The sequence below is a fragment of the Symsagittifera roscoffensis genome, chromosome 1 (genome assembly GCF_963678635.1).
Source record: "Symsagittifera roscoffensis chromosome 1, txSymRosc1.1, whole genome shotgun sequence".
NCBI lineage: Eukaryota > Metazoa > Xenacoelomorpha > Acoela > Convolutidae > Symsagittifera > Symsagittifera roscoffensis.
Genome location: NC_087062.1, coordinates 69,102,282 through 69,124,391, shown reverse-complemented (window position 1 = coordinate 69,124,391; position 22,110 = coordinate 69,102,282). Strand labels below are relative to the sequence as shown.

At 44.0% G+C, this 22,110-nt stretch overlaps 2 protein-coding genes across 2 annotated transcripts in view; one reads left to right on the top strand and one right to left on the bottom strand.

Annotated features, from left to right (window-relative positions):
• LOC134848194 (putative uncharacterized protein DDB_G0277255) overlaps positions 1–22,110 on the bottom strand; it is a 219,297-nt gene that overhangs the window by 104,851 nt on the left and 92,336 nt on the right. The window lies entirely within an intron of this gene.
• The window catches only part of LOC134856950 (calcineurin B homologous protein 1-like), a 46,303-nt gene continuing 26,238 nt past the window's right edge, over positions 2,046–22,110 (top strand). The window contains exon 1 of the mRNA XM_063873245.1: positions 2,046–2,059. The gene's annotated coding sequence lies outside the window, so the exon portion shown is untranslated. The remainder of the gene's footprint in view (positions 2,060–22,110) is intronic.

Genomic DNA, 22,110 nt, shown 5'->3' with positions numbered 1-22,110 from the left:
AGTTTAATTAAAAAAAGTGATCTTAACGAGTTTCTGCTCGGTTATTTTCTGCATTGTCATCACCTGGCTAATTTAGATGCGATGCTGGTATTGCGTTCTATTGATTAGGAATTTTTGTACATTTATTCATATTTGTAAGTTGATATGGAAGTTTCACCTTGATTTTGGGGTCAAAAGTAATTTTCCAAAAATTCAAATTGACCATGTCTTGCTCCAGTTTCTCCCGACAACTGAAAATCAGAAGTTAACATCATCACAAGATTGGAGATATAATTGCGGGAAAGCTGACAGAATATTCTAGAAAAAATTGCTATTCGCTTTTTTACCAGAATCTTATAAAATTTTCTGTCCGAGTATGATTCGTTCCGTTTGTGAATTTCGGACCAGAATGTGTCAAAATGCAAGTTCAAATTCGAAATTTTTTATTGATGCATCTGACCGAGAAGATTGATGGTTTTAATCAATAACAGGTCTTTATCGTTCGTTTAATTTGGAGTTTCAAGTTAATTTTTAAAAATTTGTTTCGAAATAAAGACACGTCACGACCTTGAGATTTCGCACCAACTGAAACTGCAAAACACAACGACAATAAGTTTTTCAGAGAGAACAACTATATTCGTTGAAGCAGACGAGTTGAACGATACAAATTAGCAGTTGAAGTTATTGTTGGAAAACCATTGCGAGTTGTAACAATTGTGCAGTTACAATCGTTACAAAGCTATTCACGAGAACCAGAAAGGGTGTTGGGACGACGTGTCCAGCCTTCCGGAAAGAAATAAGGACGTTTTTTCTCCGGATTCCAGAATCCGGAAGGGTTCCGCGAGAGAACTCAAACATTATTTTAACAAACTTTTAGCTTCCTGGTGATGCGCTGAACTGAATTAATAACATCTAAATTCGTTTTCAGATTATGAGAAGCTAGGAGTTGAGGACAAGTGTCGATCCATCTCCGATGATATGATGATTTTGTCTACAAAGTGGAACGGAAGGGTGGTACGGAACGCGGAAGCCTTCCGGATTCCCGGATTTAGTTTTTTAACCTATTTAAGACAAAAAATTCACGTATCGTTGAGCGGTATATGATCAAAAACACTATCAGGTATACTAGAAACCAAACAAAAAGTAGTATGGTGCCTAAGAAAAACCCAAAATCATAAAAAATAACCAAGAACAGTGAAAAAATATATAAAATCAGTAGAAATCATCCCCCCAGAAGAGATGTGTGTTGTTGTTAGATATAGTGTTGTTATAGGCATTTATATCAAGCAGGATCGTTGCGATCGAACTTGTGGCCCTTTTCTGGTGCCTGCACTGTAGAGTTGTTTGAGTTTTCAAGTACGTTTATGTAATTTGCGCTCAATCCGGAAGGGTCTCGGGGTTAGAGCGAAAGACGGCAAGCAGAGTGCAAGGAGCAGCAGGAAGAGTCTCAAGGACAACAACAATCGACTGTTAGGTATCGTTAACAAGTTTTGTATCCCTTTGGTACAGAAAGTTAGATATCAAGCTGTGGGGTCTCGACAGTGACTGCACTGTAGTGACTCTACGCAGAGTTGCGAATTTCCGAGTTGAGCGCCTATTTCGGATAATAAACGGTCCGGGAGGAGTATAATATTATTAGCATTAATAAAATACGCCAGTACAGTAACTAAAAACGGCACAACCGTGGACGATACCGTTTCGATCCATACCAAGATGATGGAGATTGAGCCTCTGCTCGAGGCATCTGGAGAACGCATTATCAGAAGTAAATAAGGCGATTTTTAGGCTTATCCATCTGACGTGAATCAAAAGTCAACTGTCCAATAAAAACTATTGGAATTTGTTTTTCAAACTGTTTCTAACGGCATTCGCGTGTTTTATGTATTTAGAGAGCTAGCAATGGGGACGTGCTTATTCGCTTATTCCTAGAGTGGGGCTATTTTGGTAGCAGCTTCTAAGATGTAACACAATCTTGAAGTTTCATGGGCTAAGCAAACCGAAATGCCACCAACAGAATGAGGTGCAAAAACACAAGACGTAATGTCCCTGACTCTTGAGGCCATGCAATAAACTTATTAAACAGTTTCATACGCAAAAATTGTAAAAATCAATGAATATTAAAGCATGTATATTAAAAAGTAGACGGTAATCTTCTTCGAAGTCAACACGATTTTAAAAATCCTGACCCACTAAAAGACAAGAAAGCTAATAGCGAACTAATGCAAAGCTGAGTTCAGTTCTCTAGATCAAAGAATCGTTGATAAAAAATATTGAGCCTATTTCTCTTATTTGGCTGAAGCACAATTTTTACGCTCCCCTTCGCACTTTTTAACTTGGTTGCGTTTTTACCTCTCGACTTGTCAAAATTTCAGCTTGTTGACGTGTCATAATTTTTCATTTCTATTTCGGCTTCCTGGGTATAATCTTGTTTTATATGGGATGCGCAAAAAAAATTTTGTGTGCCTGCGTGTGTTATGAGGGGAAGGTGGACTTAAGTTTTTTGTTTAAATAAGTTTAATTAAAAAAAGTGATCTTAACGAGTTTCTGCTCGGTTATTTTCTGCATTGTCATCACCTGGCTAATTTAGATGCGATGCTGGTATTGCGTTCTATTGATTAGGAATTTTTGTACATTTATTCATATTTGTAAGTTGATATGGAAGTTTCACCTTGATTTTGGGGTCAAAAGTAATTTTCCAAAAATTCAAATTGACCATGTCTTGCTCCAGTTTCTCCCGACAACTGAAAATCAGAAGTTAACATCATCACAAGATTGGAGATATAATTGCGGGAAAGCTGACAGAATATTCTAGAAAAAATTGCTATTCGCTTTTTTACCAGAATCTTATAAAATTTTCTGTCCGAGTATGATTCGTTCCGTTTGTGAATTTCGGACCAGAATGTGTCAAAATGCAAGTTCAAATTCGAAATTTTTTATTGATGCATCTGACCGAGAAGATTGATGGTTTTAATCAATAACAGGTCTTTATCGTTCGTTTAATTTGGAGTTTCAAGTTAATTTTTAAAAATTTGTTTCGAAATAAAGACACGTCACGACCTTGAGATTTCGCACCAACTGAAACTGCAAAACACAACGACAACAAGTTTTTCAGAGAGAACAACTATATTCGTTGAAGCAGACGAGTTGAACGATACAAATTAGCAGTTGAAGTTATTGTTGGAAAACCATTGCGAGTTGTAACAATTGTGCAGTTACAATCGTTACAAAGCTATTCACGAGAACCAGAAAGGGTGTTGGGACGACGTGTCCAGCCTTCCGGAAAGAAATAAGGACGTTTTTTCTCCGGATTCCAGAATCCGGAAGGGTTCCGCGAGAGAACTCAAACATTATTTTAACAAACTTTTAGCTTCCTGGTGATGCGCTGAACTGAATTAATGACATCTAAATTCGTTTTCAGATTATGAGAAGCTAGGAGTTGAGGACAAGTGTCGATCCATCTCCGATGATATGATGATTTTGTCTACTAGACAAAAGCAAACGTAAAACAATAATAACGTAGCAGCCTTGTTTTTAGGAGTGACCTCGTGGTCTGGGGATACTGAGACCCAGCCATGAAAAAGTGTTTTGCATGTGACGTGGTTAATTTAAGCGGTTCGGCCGATAGCCTTCATGTTTCAATGATATTGTCGACCCGATATTAACAGAACCACATTGAACTGGCTGTAGTAGAAACGATCAAAAGCAAGTGAAGCTTTGATCAGACGCTAGCCAGTCGTTTTAGAACCTTGCTATATTTTCCGTCGGTTTCTTTTCCGGGCGAATGATAAATTTACGTTTTACGGTGCTATTGGCTGTTTTACATAATTTCATGGTCGGTAAACTCATTAACGAGTGGAATCCGCGCCAAGTAATGCCTTTTTGAAGAGCTGGAATGATAGTTCTATTGGCCGATGACAGGATTTATTAGAAAAAGCCCTGATTAGAATAATGGATCAGATGGGTAAGCAGCAGGCGCACTTTTCCAACAGAATGTTGCTCGAGACGATTCTGGACTGAGCCTAGCGAGAAGGAAAGATGCTACATTTTTCTTGATATGGATCATGTCGGTGATACCTGATGCAGTGATCAAAACTTACAGCCAGAGTGTGAGAAGGAACAGGGCATTGGAAAATAGAGTCTCAAACAAAATTCCGATTGTGTACCCAAACGCAGGAGTTGAGAAGGACAATGATTCTTGGCAATCTCTCGAGATCCACGCGAAGATTGACGAGATAAGGAGATTCTCAAAGAAGAAGTTTGACTGTGGCCATGACGTGCACCGCGCTATGATAGAGGCTGAAGAAAACTCAAAATCCTCCAAATGGGGAGAGAACCAATATATCTCTGGGGTCATGTGGATGTCCTTTAATCTTTTCATGAGTACAGATGCAGATGCGGCATGCTTGAACTTTGAAAACACGGAGTTACTGAAGTTATGTACAGAGAAGATTTTCGAGATTGACACACCAGAGAGAGAGAGAGAGAGAGAGAGAAAAAGAGAAGCCTGGGCTTGCTTCTTGAGAATGAACGCGAGATTGTTTCCGTGCACCGCTCAAAAAGAAGGGTGCAACTGAGGCTCAGTGGCGAAAAACACATCTTGTTCACTAGCCTGGGGGTGGTCTGGTGGCTCTTGAGACCTTCAAGTGAGCTTGAACGAGGAGACCACAGAGCTGATAATGTTGTTACGACGGAAAGAAGAAGACCTGGGTAACCTGAATGAGATACACAAATTGTTTTTTTTTCATCATGAAGATTCTAAGGCCAAAGCGGGAGATTCCAGAGACGTACTGTGGAAAAAGATGGACCTGGACATTTGTTTCGATCCAGTCACTGGAGGAGAAGGTTATTCGCGTGATGCACGATCGTGTGTTAGATTTCAGTCATTCCAGAGGTCACGTGAATTGGTGATGTCAAACAAAGGAGAAAAGTGATGTGCAAATTCTAGCTCATTGCTACGCAAACACAACAGTTAACTTGGCAACGGCACTAGGATTCTTCTCGAAAGTGTCTAGCCTAGAGTCGCTAGAGACGTTGGAGTCTCAACATCAATTGGTCGAGGCATTGAGTGTGGAGTACTGGCCAGGAGTGTTGCAGATGATCCAGAGAGACATCAATGGTTGGAAGGTTTATTAAAAAAAGCAGAAATGGGATTCCCAGCGAAGCTTATAGTTGGCCGGTGAATACGAAATTCCTGAGGGATCAGTGTTGGCGAACTTTTGCGGGATCCATTGCACATGACGTTGGTGGGAGTGTCCAGCAAGAGGGAGATGATCGACAAGGCCTTTTCGGTATCCAAGTGTGTACGACTGGTACAATGTCAATCATTTGCACCAATGCCTTAAAACATGTGGGGAGCAGTGCCTGGACCCAGGGTGGATGACTTGAACGATATCTGGGAAGAGGATTGTGACATTCGATCAGAACCACGGCCAAAATCCATGTCAACAACGTAATTTTATTTGCAGCAGCCGAGTGAGAAAATTGGCATTTTCGATAATTTAACAGTGTTAATTGTTCAATTTGACAAATTGGGAGAAGTCAATTTGCAGTGACGAAGTACTTTTTAAAAATTCGTTCGAAAATAAAGACACGTGACGACTTTGAAATTTTGCAGTAACTGAAAATGCGCGAAAACCAGAAGAACGATTTTCGCTAGTTAAAACAACAACGATTCTCGACAGTGAAAAAAAGAAAGAAAACTATATTGAAATTACAGCTGAGACTATACGTCTACAACCGTTACGGAGCAGTTAACGAGAACTCGGGGTGGGGGGGGGGTAATAGGAAGCTTTTATTACCCTTTCTGGACCGCAACAAGACCGCTCTTCGACCTGATTTAAGAATCGGGAAAGTTCTTAAGAGGAGACTGCAACTGGTTTTCAAACAATTTTTAGCTTCTGGAAATGCCCTGAGTTTAATTTAATCAACATCTTTTTCTTTTTTCAGAATAAGAGAAGCTAGGACTTGAGGGAAAGGGTCGATCCATCTCCGATGGATATGATGAGTTTTATCTACTGATCAAAAACAATCGTAATATGATAAGCAGTAGTAGCCTTGATTTTAGGAGCGACCTCGTGGTCTGGGTATACTGAGACCAGGCCATTGGCCTACTATTTTTGCATGTAACTAAGTTAGTTTGCGCGATCTGGCCGATAGCTTTAAATAATAACGACTTCGAACGACCACACATAGAACTGTTTTTGGTAGAGACAGTTAAAAGCATGTAAAGCTGTGTTTAGAGGCTAGCCAGTCGTTTCAAAATATAGCTTTGTTTTCCGTCGGTATGTGTTTCTGGGTATTGTTACATATATGTTTTTAGAGCATCCTGGATGTTATTCGTTTAACATCATGACCGGCAGATCCATTATGAAGCACTCCTCGCCGAGCTGATGCTCAAAATAAGGCACTAAAAGTGGAGCCGGAAGGGTGGTACGGAACGCGGAAGCCTTCCGGATTCCCGGATTTAGTTTTTTAACCTATTTAAGACAAAAAATTCACGTATCGTTGAGCGATATATGATCAAAAACACTATCAGGTATACTAGAAACCAAACAAAAAGTAGTATGGTGCCTAAGAAAAAACCAAAATCATAAAAAATAACCAAAAACAGTAAAAAAAATATATAAAATCAGTAGAAATCATCCCCCCAGACGAGATGTGTGTTGTTGTTAGATATAGTGTTGTTACAGGCATTACAGGCAAAACCAACCAGGATCGTTGCGATCGAAATTGTGGCCCTTTTCTGGTGCCTGCACAATAGAATTGTTTGAGTATTTAAGTACGTTTATGCAATTTGCGCTCAATCCGGAAGGGTCTCGGGGTTAGAGCGAAAGACTGATCCGGAAAGCAGTGCAAGGAGCAGCAGGAAGGGTCTCAAGGACAACAACAATCGACTGTCAGGTATTGTTAACAAGTTTTGTATCCCTTTGGTACAGAAAGTTAGATATCAAGCTGTGGGGTCTCGACAGTGACTGCACTGTAGTGACCCTACGCCGAGTTGCGAATTTTCGAGTTGAGCACTTATTTCGGATAATGAACGGTCCGGGAGGAGTATAATTTTATTAGCATTAATAAAATACGCCAGTAAAGTTCCAAAAAACGGCACAACCGTGGACGAAACCGACACGATCCATACCAAGATTATGGAGATTGAGCCTCTGCTCGAGGCATCTGGAGAACGCAACAACAGGAGTAGATAAGGCGACTTTTAGGCTTATCCATCTGAACTGAACTAATAACATCTAAATTCGTTCTCAGATTATGAGAAGCTAGGGGTTGAGGGAAAAGGTTGATCCATCTTCGATGGAGATGATGAGTTTTATCTACTAAACAAAACAGTTGTATTATAATAAATAAGTTGTAGCCCCGTTTTTAGGAGTGACCTCGTGGTCTGGGGATACTGAGACGCAGCCATGAGCTCAATATTTTTGCATGTAATTCAGTTAATTAGAGCGTTCTGATCTAAGCCGGATACAGTAACGTTTTTTTTGTCGACCCGATGTTGGAAAGACCACCAAAAGAACTGGCTTTGGCAGAGACGGTGGAAAGCATGTAGATCTGTGTTTAGACGCTTGCCAGTCGTTATTTCCCGTCGATTTTTCCCGATGCCAACCTAGCTTTATTTCCCGTCGATATGTACTTCCGGGCGAGAGTTACAGTTTTTCGCTTAGTTTCTCTGCTAGTTTCTGGACGGTTTTTGAAGAGACTGGTGCTGCTCCTGTGGTACATGCAAAATTTAGTGGAACAAAGTTGCTGTGTTCTACATCCAGAATTCTTTGTTGGTATTTTATTGTTTTAACACTTTCGTGATATTTGTAGGCGTCAGATATAGTTTTAGGGCAGGATTTCGCATGAGGTTTGAAAATTTTCACATCAAAAAAGGTTTGGCTGAATCGGCCTCCCCAGAGTTCATTTGCCTTGATGTCAAGTTCAGCGTCATCTTCAGTAGTGGTTGTTTTGTTGTGAAACCTTTCGTTTTCCAACGATTGAAGTTTCGGCCCTATTCATGGCTTACTTCGTCCAGGAGTGTCGCAAAGAAAACACGAATTTCATTATGTCCCAGGTGAGTGTATCCACCTTTGGGGCAGTGAAGAGAGTGGGTCAGTTTAAACGGTTGTTCACATTGGCATATGTGTGGAGTGTTTGGTTCCCCATCCATATGTCAGATGTAATCTATCTTTAAATTCTGATTTGTTGGGGGAAAATTGTATTTTAGGGGTAGCACGCTTAGCCAGTTCGATGCTCCTTTCTGTCACGCTAGATTTGTCCGTTTTTTTTCTTCGAATAACCTCACTTACAACTAATATAAACTAATCGTATACTAGAGCTTCCAACCCTGTTTTTAATGGCGTTCGCGTGTTTTAGGTATTTAGAGACCTTGTAACATTCGCCCGGAAGATACATATCGACGGATAACAAAACTAAGTCTTAAGACGACTGGCTAACGTCTAAACAGAGCTTTGCATGCTTTTCACCGTCTCTACCAAGCCAGTACTTTTCGGTGGTCTTTCCAACATCGGGTCGACAAAAACGTTACTGCTCTCCGGCTTCGACCAGAACGCTCAAATTAACTTAATTACATGCAACTAGTGAGCTCATGGCTGGGTCTCAGTATCCCCAGACCACGAGGTCACTCCTAAAAACAGGGCTACTACTTATTATATTACTATTGTTTTTGTTCAGTAGATAAAAATCATCATCTCCATCGAAGATGGATCAACCCTTTCCCCCCCAACTCCTAGCACCTCATCCTTGTCAAAACTAATCCAAATATCAATTAAATTCAAGTCAGGACATGACAGGATGCTAAAAGTTTACGTGGCAGGATAAAAGTTTCAGTTCCTTTACCCTTCCGGATTGACGAATCCGCTAAATCAAGCTCGTTAATCTTGATTTCCTCCTATTCCGGAAGGCTAGTTTCTTACCCTTCACAGTTGTTCGCAACGGCCTTGCAACTATTGTAGCAGCACAATAGTTGTAACTCGGAACGTCCTCTGCTATTCTGTAGTTCGTTGTCGTTTTTAATTTCGATTTTCGTCCTGTTCGCTATCGCAGATAAAGTTGTTCTTGTTTTTCTCGTTTTCCAGCCAAAATGGCTGTTTCTGACGTTTCTCAGAAATATGACGTCACAATTCCAATTTTTGAAATTTAAAAATACTAGAATATTCCAGCCCTCACCGTCTGGCTAATCGTTCCAATAACGTTCTTAGTTCTTAATAACCACAAATCCGGAAGGCTTACTGCTAAAAATTCGAAGTCTGCACAAATTGCATTTTGGCCATTCTGGTCGAATGCCACATACTCCCCGGACAGTCCTGTCAATGTCCTCATTGAATCACGCAATGTTCGTAAAATCGTTACAGTGTCATCGAACAGAATTTACAAAATGCACGAAATTACTTTTATCCACGTCACATCGACTCACTGCAGAATATAAATGGCATCATACTACATCACTATAGCCTTCAAATTCTCTCATTAATCTGCACATTGAGGATATGACCTAAGATAAAACATATTTTCTGACTTCCAGTGTCAATGTCCCGATTAAAACTTTTTCTCTTAGATTTAAAAGGTGTTGGCTTGCAGGACAGTCCTGCCAACGAACAAGCTAAAATTATCCTACTATTCTCTTCCCTTCGGAAATCTTGCTTGTTATTGTCCTGTAATATTAAAACTAAGAAACTTTGTGGTTAGAAAGAACAATGTAACAACCTCCCTCTTCAAGAGATTACTCAAGTCTCTCATGTCACCACAAAGTGATCAGTCTTCCTAAGTGATTAAAAACAATCATGCAGGCTGGAATATTTAAATATACTCTCCTCTTAAGCCTTTCTAAATAAATAATAAGTGTCTCTAAAGCCATTTCAATTAAAATCAAAATGCAAATTTATAAATGCAACAATTTCAAAACTCAACTAAATGTTTCAGTTTTCAATTACAACTTGGTTGCTTGGTTTCTCACTTGAGTTTTTCACACACATAAAACAATTCTGAGTTTTAACTTTTCTTCATCACTCCTTTGTTCTCTTCTTTTTTCGTCGTTTAGAAGTTCTAAAACTTCTAAATTCTTCTAATTTTCTTTCCTGTTGCCTCTTGTTTTCTCGACCATTCATCAATGTTCCATTTCTTCCTCCTGTGATACTGACTCCGCACTTTCGGTTTCCGTGTCTTGTAGCACATCGTTGGCTATCCTGACGCTGTTGGAAGCCGTCCTCCAACACTTCTGCTCTTCTACCCTCTGTTTACAGCAAGGTAGGGGATCCACGTTGGATTCTCTGTTTCTGCAGAAACTGTTGTGGAGACACAACGTCACGTTTCTCTCCAAATCTTCTTTCAGCATCTCTGCCTTCTCATTTCCACTACGCTCACTCGTCCTGGAAATTCTTTTCACAGCGGTGGTCACTGCATTCCGATGAGTCACGAGAGCTCGCTTGAAAGCTCCTGCTCCAATGTCCAGCTGATATTCACTGTACACTCTGCCATGCTTCGACATATGCTTTTTCGCATACTCGTACAACCATGCAGTCATGTTAGCTCTGAACCATGGCATCAATCGTTTTCTCGCCCATATCTTCTTCACTTCCATCGGAATGCTTAGAACTTTGCACATTGTCTCAAAAAGATCTAAATCTTTTAGACAATCTAATTTTCGCAATTGTTCTCTCGTTGGTGCCTCCTGTCTATTATTTTCTCTCACATGAGCTTCCAGCCATCGTATCGCCATCATAACTCCCACTATCACTATTGTTACGGGCTGTGATGAATCTGGTAAACCCATGGAGACCAGCTCTCCAGAGTCCCAGATCAACATCAGATTACTACGCTTGGGATACCACCAGGTCTGCAGCAAGCAGTGGCAAGGAAACTCGTCATGTGTCAACATCATGCTCCTCCAATTACGTCTTCCCGAAGCTTCCAGCAATGGTTCCACTTCCATCATCACTCGGTGGATTTCATCATTCTCATCTACTGCATTGTAATCTGTGGCAGTTGATCCTCTCTGTTTCTGTTTCTCAAAGTCACTGAAGTTCCCGCTCACATATCCCATGAACTTCTTTCCTAGTATTGACTCCAATTCTTCTTTGGTTCTCTCTGGGACTGCTGAGAACATCTTACATAGTAACTCGTAAGACTTTTCAGACATTCTCGCCAATCTCACACACTTCGGCACTGAGAAGGCTTGATCCACGATCGTTCTTGTACTCTTCACGTCCACAGCCACGAAATGTACAGGGTATCTGCTCTTGCACATTGGAGCCAACGTTGAACCCACCAAATATCGTGCTCCTGATGGTCTACAATAAGTTTCGTTGTGTCTGATGTTCATCTCTGTTTCGATTGCTTCCCTCCATTTTCCTATATACTTCTGCTCAGTCTGCAGAACTCCTGGGAATACTTCTACGCTGATGGCTGTGACCATCTCGTGTTTCTGTTCTAGATTCAATAGTGACTGTAAAGAACCGAACATGCTGTAGAATCCTAGTGCAGTCACTAGATTCACATCGGTTCCTCCATGACAATCTGCTATCAGTTCCGTCTCCGTTCTTGCTTTCATCACTACGTTTCCAAACAATACTGTCAATTGCTTGTGTTGTTTCTCCAGGGTTTTCACACAGTCCAGACCTCCACAAACATGACCCTCCAGTCCACAGACTTCCGCCAGACATCTACCAGGTTTGACCCAGTCTTCTGGTCCCCAGCCAGGCAACTCTACTTTATCTTCTCCGTTGCTCTTAGAGGCTGTTATCATCACATTATATATGATGTTGAGGTCACGCAGGTTACAGTCTGCATTCAGTTCCCTCTGTATGTCGTGTGTCGCCCGTAATTTTGAGTCAGCGTTGGGACTAGGACACCATGATGGCCTCATCAATTCCCACACTGCCATCAAGCTCGTTCTCAGTAATTCATCTGAGAATCCCAACCCAAACTCCACTCTCTTGTCGGATTTTGGTACTGAAGGTGCAGTCACCTCTTCTTCCAAGATCAATCCCAATTTGGCCTGTGGATTGTTAACGCTCTTAATCGTTACAATTCTGGACGTCCAGAATCTTAGTAACACCGCCTGCTCATAATCAAAGAAGCAATCGCGTATGTCTTCACTCAGGAAAGGATTGTACGCTATCCCTATAATCCCGAATACGTAGCTATATGACTTCTTCTTGATCGGTCCACAGTACTCACTGGATTTCGGCAATGCTCCCATGGATTCTTTAGTGAGTGTCAGCTCCTTGTTTGAGAATCTCCTGATCTCGTCTATCTTTTTCATGGGTTCCAATTCCTCAGGTTCTTTCATGTTTACCCTCATCGGTTTACTTTGCTGCATATCCAGCATTGCTAGTAAGAACAAGGCTTTCGTTCGCTCATCGCCTTCCCTCAACATTTTAACACAAGTGTTTAATGCAGGTACTGAATTCTGCTCTATCAGGAATCGAATGAAACAGAGAGCGTCTCTCCGCTTCGCACACGCTACTGCTGCTCCCTCCTGGACTATCAGATCCCTCAGATTCGTCATAAGGAAAACCTTTTCCTCTTTTGATCTCTTTCTTTCTTCTGAATCATATTCTTCGCGAGTCAGTCCCATCATGCACCAGGCGAACCTGAGTTGTAACTCTGTCCTTACGTAAGGTACTGCCACGAGAGCATGTATTCTTGGCGTAGTCCTCATTTCCTCTTCGAAATACCTCAATACTACTGCTTTCCATGGAAGGCTCACTAACTGCTCGATTGTTTCCGCCTGTATGTCAGACGATGCCAAAGTTCCATACGCCTTCTGCTTGAGGGTGGTGCCTTGCAACATCATTTCCAGATAACCCCCCATGGCTTTTTCGTCTTCCAGGGCCATTACATACCCTCTAGCCGAGTTTCGGTATTCCAACATCTCCATGTATCCACCGGTGGGTTCATCTATCGACACTGTCTCCGACACGGTTAGTCGGTTGTATTCCACTGGTGTTAGTTGTCCTGCAACACTTCCCTTTCCATGATTCATGGGAGATGGCTTGAAGTCCCTCATCTTGCTCTCTCCACATTGGCTGAGTATTTCCATTTCTAAAGCTGCTCCAGTCAGAGTGCGGTCACTCCTTTTGGATTTATGACCGGTTGACTTTATCCCCGCCATGAGAATGGGTGGCACCATCAGTTAATATTCTATCTGTGCCAGACAATTGATAATCACCTTGCCCCAAATCCATGACCTCCTCGACTCGTTTTCTTTTCGCTGAGTTACCAGCTTTCATCGATATTTCTGAATCCACTTTCGTCTTCCCAATTCTCCTCGGCATCACTCTGCTGCCTAACTTCATTTTCATCGCATTGATTTTATCAATCACCATTTTCGATCGCATCGTCCCTCTCCTGGTCCTTGACAGGTACACCACCTCTCCTTCATCGTCCTGCGGTGTCATCTTGATGGGAGAATTCGCTTCACTCTCATCAGTGGCTGAGTCGATCAATAACTCACTCAGTCTCCCTTCACATTCATCAAGCTTGTCAAGTACTTCTCTCATCAAGGGTTGATTGAGACCTGTTTTGAGGATGGACTGGGTCCCATAGCTCTGAATCACGGTCCAGACTTCTTCCATAAACGCCACTCTGTCCAGCTTACATCCCGTCCTACTCTCGTGGTCTCGGTGATGTACTTCCCATTCTTCTTCGGGCAGCGTTCCCAAGAAAGGTACTCTGGCTGAGGCCTCTATTCTTCTCCTCCGAGGTGATTCCATGAGGATTCTCTGGTCGTTATTTCTTGAATTGCCAGGAGAGCTGCTCTCCGGCAAATTCCGTTTCATTTCCATAAAGGCTGACGGTGGCTCCAGTGTCGAGATGCCTTCATCCGCTGGCTCAGTCGTTTCCAACGTGTCTGCATTATTCTCAAGATCACTGAAGATATTGAAATCCAGGCTGGATGTTCCTCCTGTCGATGCCCTGTCGTCTTCCCCACCAGCTTGATCTTGTTGCATGGGTTCTTCAGTCTGACAGCTTCCACCCTGTCCATCATCTCCTACTGACTTATCCTTGTTCGGGCTCACTGGTCCTTGTTCGTCAATATCGGCTTCTTCCTGGAATCTCGGTATGAGCAATGTACCGGCCGATTTATCTTCCTCTTCTCCATGGACCACTTTGATTTCTTCGCAGCCGAAGGGTGCTAGGAAGGTTCTCGCCTGCAATATTCCTCCAACTTTCATCTCCTGTTTTACGCTAGTCAGTATCAATGAGGCTTCAGGCAATTCTGTCCTGCCTCTCATTCTCATCGGAGCTAAGCCTAGTCCCTTCCATTCCTCATCAAATCGTCCAGGCTTGGGAGTAGCGGCGTTGCTTATTCGCCTTCTCGTCGCTTGATCCGTGTACGCATATCGTGTGTACTGTAACACGGCGGCATTTCTCCCCACGAAGTATGGATCCATCGTCACCGAGAAATTCCCTACTCTCCTTTCATTGGTCTCGAATGCTCTCAACCTAGGAGTTTGTACCACGGAGACTGCTCCGAGCAACATCCTTCTTATTAGAGGGAATTCAGGGATTGCCTCCGGTAGCTTCTTGTAATCGCCCCAGTCCTTCGTCTCTTCTCTCACCTTGTGATATGCTGCAGTGAGACGAGGCACTCTGGTTATTTCACCATTCGTTTTGTCATAGGGTCTCAGATTCCAAAGCTTTGGAAACACCTCGATGTGTCCTCTTTCTACTTCTCCCATGCGGTCACGGAAGTGATCGTCAAAATTGATGACTGTCATCTCTGGCTCCGATATTTTCGCAAATTACAGATCTTCACTCATGAGCTCCCGCAATGTGTTCTGCTCACACCAGTTCAGTGTACTACCGTCCACTGCCGATATGAGGTTCAGGTTCAGCACCGACCTCCTATATGCTTCCACTTTAACGTCAGGGAACGCAAACGTGACTGCTGGTCCATAGATCACTGTCACGAACTCCGTGACTCCTCTGATCAGCGCCAAGGGATCGGTCCTCATAGCCAAGCTCAGATCCGTTAATAGCGGCATGCCTCCAACATGTCGTCTAACATCTTCCTCTCTTTCAATTGTCTCGTCTTCTCCGGTTCCAAAGCGATTTTGCTGCAAGAGATATTGGATAAGAGTGTGTCTCAGATCTCTTATTTTGTTCCACGAGTCCGTGGATTTCTTCAGATCCAGGTTCCTCACTCTCTCTTTCATCTGCTCTGGACAACGTGCCAGTTTCATTAGTCCTCCCAAGTTTCCGTGGGTTATTGCGATCAATGTCAGAAGTCCATCTAGTCGCAGGTTCTGTATTCCATCCGTGAGCAGTATCGCCGGTCCTTTCACGAAACTCTCCGCTCCGAATTTCACGAACAAGGCTATTAATTCCACTATCGATACTCTCACTACTGTTTGGAGGAATTCCTTTATCAAATAGTGCGAGACTTTCGGGTAAACTTTTGCCAAGAAGGACGCGGTCAATCCGGCTCCCAACCCTTCTAGCATGCTGTCTGTCCTTTCAAATCCCTCCTGTCCCTTCACTTCCTGGGTCCAGAAGGTTTCCAGAGTAATCTGACACATTCTGTTCACAAACTCAGTGGTCTTTTCTCCGGCATTTTCCGCCAGGTTCACCTCCTTCAACAAGTAGGCATGTATCTTCGTGATCATTACGGGGCCTTGCTGAAAAGCATCTGCACCCAATGCCGCTACTCTAGGATTCATGTGTTGCCACTGGTTGGCTTCCGGCTTGGTTCTCAGAACCATCGCCTCCAGATGAGCTCTCGTCTCTAGTGAGTTTTTTCTTCTTGTGTCTTCACATTTGGACATTGCCGTGATCGAGTGATCACGGCAATGTCGTTGGACATTGCCGTGATCACTCGATGGTCGTCGTCTATTCCCGGTTTCAGTTTGAGTTGCCGACTGAAGTTGGACAGTTCCAACCCCAGCACTTCGTCCAACACTAACATGTGTAGCGCGTGGTCCTTGAATCCTCTCATCGCGTTTGAGATATCTGACCATACTGCAGGCAGTTCAGCCTTAAGTGGCCTCAGGTTCTCCATTTCTATCATGCGATTCGGGCCGATATGATCACATCATATTTTCCTTCCGAAAGTAAGGCTACCATTGCATACACAAACTTCAGTCCATCCGGGAGATGTGCATATCCCGGAGACAACGCAAATACTACTCTCATTGCCACTTTATTGAATGACCCCTCCTTCGTCGCATCCACCACTTCACCCATCGACTCCAGGATGTCTTTTATTGCTGGCCATACTGCGTTTTCTGCTGTTGCAGGATCTCTGAGCCTGCTCAGAAAACCTCTACTATGTAGATGGTCATTGATGCCAGCAAACACAATCGTAATTGGGTTCATGTCTGTCTGCCTTTGTACCCCTATAGCCAAAGATACTGACTGCAATAGGTCTAAGTCAACCGCGGCCAACATTATGACGTCCGGCCAAAACAAAGACTTGGAGGTGTATACGAACTCTGAATTCGCTACTACCATGATCTTGGCCTTCCTCATCTCTGCTTTGTCATAGGCGGCGAAGATGGTCTCATCTTTCTTTATCGCTGTCAATCCGCCATATCTCTGGGCATCACCATCTTGATTCACTAGTTTTGGGTACACTCTCTCCTTCACATGACCAGGTGGTGTCGTCAGCTGCCTGAATATCTTCACGTGTTGTCCAATCGGTGCTCTCGCCGTCAGGAATCTTCCTGGTCTTTCTTCACGATTCCCCTCATCATGGTTCAATCTCACATCTTGCAACGGTCTCGCATTCACTGGTCCCATCGTGTTGTTAGAGGGCAGTCCCTCCAAATCAGCAAATCTCAGGGCCGTCGTGGAGCTGAAATTTATGCTAGCGGCTATCAACCAGTCTACGCCGGTTATCGAGTACAATCTGCTGACGGATAGCGTCGCTCCATTCAGCATCCTCCTTGCATCTCCGATGAAGCTTACTCTCTGTAGGTCCAGCTTCATTAATTCGTCTTTGTATATATGCCAAGGAGATGGTATGGATCTCGACCACAACAATGAGCCTCTGCTCGGTCTTTCCTCTCGACTGGTACTCGTCGTCTCCGATCTAGTGTCCGATCTAGATGTGCCTGCTACTTCTTCGATTGGTTGGTTGACAGGTCCTATCCTTCTCCTGGGATGAATTGTTCTCCTCATCGGTGCTTCTCCCAACCAATCCTGCACGTCTGTTCTTCGACCTGGTTCGCTGGAGCTTTGTTGCCGGTAATTCGTGACGGCTGGGACCGTACCCAGGCGTGTTTCCAGGCTAGGAGGCACAAAGGTGGTAATCACCGCATCACTCACCGTTCCCTCTTACTTCAGCACTCCTGTGTCAAAGAGTTCTGCTTCCAGCTCATCCAACCGCTCTTGGAAGACTCGATTCAACCAAGCTTGTCCTTCGATACTGTCGAAGTGGATGCCATCCGTGGTCAGTCTGGCCTGATCCATGGCTCTCAACTCATGTTCAATGTCCATGAGGATCATCCTTCCGGCATTTCGATTTGCTAGGTTCCTCAAGATGTTGTTCCATCTTATGACTCCCTCGTTGTGCCTTCTTCCTGATGCTGTCAGGCTTCTCGCGTTCATTGGCACCGTGCAAACGGTCAGTACCGCGCAACTGAACTTCTGCCAGAGAGTAGTGAACAAACATACCATCATTGACTCCCACAGTGCTTCCTGCTCGTCTGATCCTCTGGAGATGTCATTCGTCCCAACTAAGATCATCACCTTGGGAATCTTCCCTGGATTCATCAGTTCCACCATCCGATATAATTGGGCTATCGTCGCGCCTCCAAAGGCCATCACCGTGGTGACCCACGAGGTCCTCAAATTCGACTAAGCTGTCTCCCAATATCAGATGAGATGTCCCGAGTGGTGGTTGCTACAGGTTCACAGCCGGGCTCCAGGTAGCTCGATTGAAGCAGGCCCTCGGATCTGTCTCCGGAACTCCCGTGAAATTATACTTCAATTGATTATTCTTCTGCACGTCTATTATACGAGACACTTTCTTCGCTGGCATCTTTCGTACTTTCCTCTCTGGGATTCTCGAGCTCCCCATGAGTGGTGTCACGTTACTTATCCCTTGTCTGATCACGGTCTGGGAGAGTTGTACTCTGCCCGTATCGTCAATCGTTCCATAGGGTGCAGTCACCCCGGAACCTGGCGCATTCTTGTTAGCGACCAGTCGTCCAGCTGTCTCTATCAGCCTCCTCACTGTCTGTTCTACGACGGGATCACCCAAGGTGTCACTAGTATCCGGGATTGTTACTCGATTTGTCTCTGCTGGAAGCCGTGTCTCCGTTGTTTGACTCATTTCTCGAGGCGTCAAGAGCTCCATCGGGGACTGCCCACGAGGAATATCCCTTGCAGGTATCACTTTCTCCACGGCCGTTGTCAACGCCACCTGCTCCGATTGCTCTTTGTATTCCTGCCTTAAGCGCTCGATCTCTTGACCCTGCTTTTTGTTGCAGTCTTCAAACAACTTTCTCCGCATGTCCCGATCTTCCTCCATCTGGAGCATGCTTTTGGTCATCTCGTCCAGCTCCTTCTTCGTACTTCTCAGCTGATCGTTCATCTCGTCCAGATCTTGTATGGTTTGGTTCGTCTGAACCTTCTGTGTTACTTTCGCCCTTTTTGGTGGCACAGCTGCTCTCAGTGGTGAACCAGACGAGGTCGCCTCGCTGTTCATCTCCCGATGCATTCTCGTCAGCCCAGGTTTAGGCTTAGAGGGCATTGGCATCTCACCTGGTTGGTAAGTCCTAGAACTTCCCAATCCAGGCTCATTCGCCAAGTCACTCCCTGAGAGAGCCCCGTTTCTCCACCTCATCACTCTCATGTTCGGGCGGTCTAGTACTCCTCTTTCTCCATATGCTGCCATCAACAGGACTTCCGTGGGGCGGTCCCCACGGTTGTCGTGCCCCAAGATGTTGATCAGGGCGGTCAGCAACATGACTACCTCTGGGTCCTCCAGAGCGAAGTCTCGATCGATCAGCCGACGATAGATCGCATCTATCATCGGTCCTACATATGCCTCTGCCAGGTCCATCAATTCATCCAGGTTGAAATTGTCCATACTATTCTTTCCAAGTTTGATTTGATTCGATTTGATGATTTGACTCAAGTGAGTAATTTAAATGATCAATCAGGATCTAGAAAAGAAATCACGAATGTCACACTTGTCAGTTTCACCTTAACATATATCGTTAAAATTTGCTTAAAACAGTTCAGATAAAAAGATATTTATCCTAAAATTTATTAGAATCAATTGGTTTCTAAAATTTTGGAATTCGACCAAAGATTGGACAGTCCAAACTTTGGATCTATTCCCAAGATCGTCATTTAGTTGTTCATGGTCACTAACCCCTACTTACCCATGATCTTAATAACCTAACACATAACATAACATAACATAACATAACACACATATCACATATTACATACAACTTAGTCTTTGGCCTAACACTCTCTCGCACATCACTCAGCCTATACTTAAGTAATATTTCTTGTGTAGATATACTTGTATGTTCGTATCAGAGAATATCACGTGTACAAGCGCGTACAATTCCCGAGGATGCAGTCTTCCTCTGTTTGGATCGTACACTGGAAGCGAGAGCTCCTTCACGTCCATTTCCACAAGGAAGTCCCTCAGCCTCGTCAAGGACAAGACTAGGTTTTCTGGGTCCACGTGCTGCTTCTCTGTCGCCCTCGTTACCAAGAAGCATAAGTACTTTCCCGGTATCTGCGACACCGCCGGAGGTAAGGCTGCTACGCCCCCTATCCCTGGTCTTTGCTTCCAAAGGAATTCCACGTTTTTGTATTCCCTCTTAAAATCTGCCGCTAGCGCTGTCCTAAAACTCATGTCTGCGGTGATCGCTATTGCACATGTTCTGTTTGTGAGTATGAAATCACTGTCTGTTAGTATTATGTTACTAGAATATTCATTTGGTAAGTTAAAATATGACTCAACTACCCTGCCTATGTCAGGTTTCTTAGGCTCTTCGCCTGTTTCAGCTTCTAAGTCTCCTGTTTCTCTTGCTATTCTTAATTTTTTTATTATCAAGTTTTCAGTGTGGGTAAGTCCTACCCCCACTCCCCGGACAAAAACATCCATCGACGTCCCCGTCGATCGCATACCGGGTATCAAGTCAAGGTTAGAAGCTGGGATGAGTAGTCGTCCTTCCTGGGCAGCCCAGGAAGGATCATCTCGTTCAGTCTTGATGTATTTCATGCTCATCTTGATGTATTTCATGCTCATCATCTCGTTCAGTCTTGGATCGTGACACTGGTCTCCTCAGGATCCGAGGTCGTTTCATTCAGCCACTCTAAGACACGCAGGTTCGTCAAGTCTTGTTCATATGACTGCTTTTGCTCGTCGTCGAATTCTACCTCGGGTTTCGACCAGTCGTCAACCCACTCATCGTCGTGATCATCGACTATGTCAATGTCTTGTGACACAGTTATTTCCTCTAGACCCACTACTTCCTCCACTACTTCCTCCACTATCTTCTTTAGATCTATCCTATCCACTACAAAATCGTCACCGTAAGGATTATATTTCTTTCTTGGTCTCATCCCGTCCTTCTGACGAGTCTGTATGGTGAACGGAAGATCCAGTTCCAAGTTCTTGGGAACCTCTATCTGTTCGGGATCCTGCCAATCTTCCTCTGCGTAGGGTAAGGTTTCATCGTCCGCTTCGATCTGTTCGTCTGGATCCAGGTCCAGCGGTGTATCCGTACCTTCCTCTACGGCTTCGTTTCCATCGTTCTTCTCCCTGGTGCCTTTTTCATTGACCTCACAAGCAGGATCCATCATCAGATAATCCCCTTCTTCCATGTCTGCAGGTATACACCAGTCTTCTGTCGAAGGATTGTGTGGCTTTATCTTCTCGTAGTGTGCGGCTCGGCCAGTACTCAGTCTATAAAAGCGTCCCTCCTGATGCACCTCTGTAATCATGAAGGGTCCCCTCCAGTTTTTTAGGAGCTTTTTTGTCCCTTTCGGTGGTATAACGTTCTGGAATACCCATACGTAGTCTCCCACCGAGTAAGCCTTTGCACCAGCTGCTTTCTTGTCGAATCATTTCCTCTGCCTTGCCTGTGCCTGCTGAGTGTTTCGTCTACACAAATCGTCTAATAGAGTTGCGGTAACACTATCGCGTTATACTTGTATAGGACTCTGTCTTCCTCTCTTCTTTTGCAAGCCACGATCCCGTCCTTGTTCAAATATAACCTCCCTTCCTTCTGCATGAAGTATTGTCTCAGGATGCGATAACTATCCTCCTCGAGGTCCCCTTTATCCGGAGAACCATTCTCGATCCACCTTTTCAGGTTGCTTGTCATGCGATCATTTCTCTGCGCTCTTAGAAGGTCCGAGAGTCTGTATCTCGCTTTCAAGTAAGTCTTCATGACCCTCATCTGACTATTCAGCTCGTTGGGCTGATGTGTGTCTTCTTCCATCTTAACGCACCAAATCTTCGCCAACGGTTGGGTTTCTTGTTCAAACGGCTGAAGATCAGTCCTGACTACCTCTTTCTGCGGCAACAGGCATATCGAACGTTTCGATACCGCTATCGTCTCTAAGTCATCCGCTGCGTTGTCAAAGACTCTTTCGCTTGGTATTAGGTAGCGATCACTGTCAGGATCCTGATACACCTCTCTGTCCAGGCCCCTTGCCCGAGTTTCCACTAGTAGCGTGTGTATCGCTAGTTCTGACAGTTCTGATTCCGTACTCGAGTTCCTGTCTGAATAGGTATCCATTCCTGAGTTTCGGGAATCATCATCCGTCGAAGAGGTTGTGCTTGAGGCTGCACTCTCCTCCAGATCATGTCTGTGCCTTCTTCGCATCCATCTGAACTCCCCTGACAAAACCTTGTTCTCTAGTTCCTGTTTCTCATCAGGAACTTTCTCGTCTATCTCAGACTCCCCGGACAAATTTTCCTGTCCCGGGTGTTGATCTTGTGATCGCTGGTTCTTTTCATCTTTCGTCTCCCCGGACAAATAGTCTTGCAGCCGATTTTGTTCTACCTTTTTACCTTCCTTATCCTGGTCCACGAAGGTGACGGTTTTCTTTCGCTTGCTGCTTCCCTGTTCTTTCTGTCCGTAAGAAGTACTGGTTAAAATCTCTTGGGGTATTGAGGATACTAGTTGCTGAACTATTGTC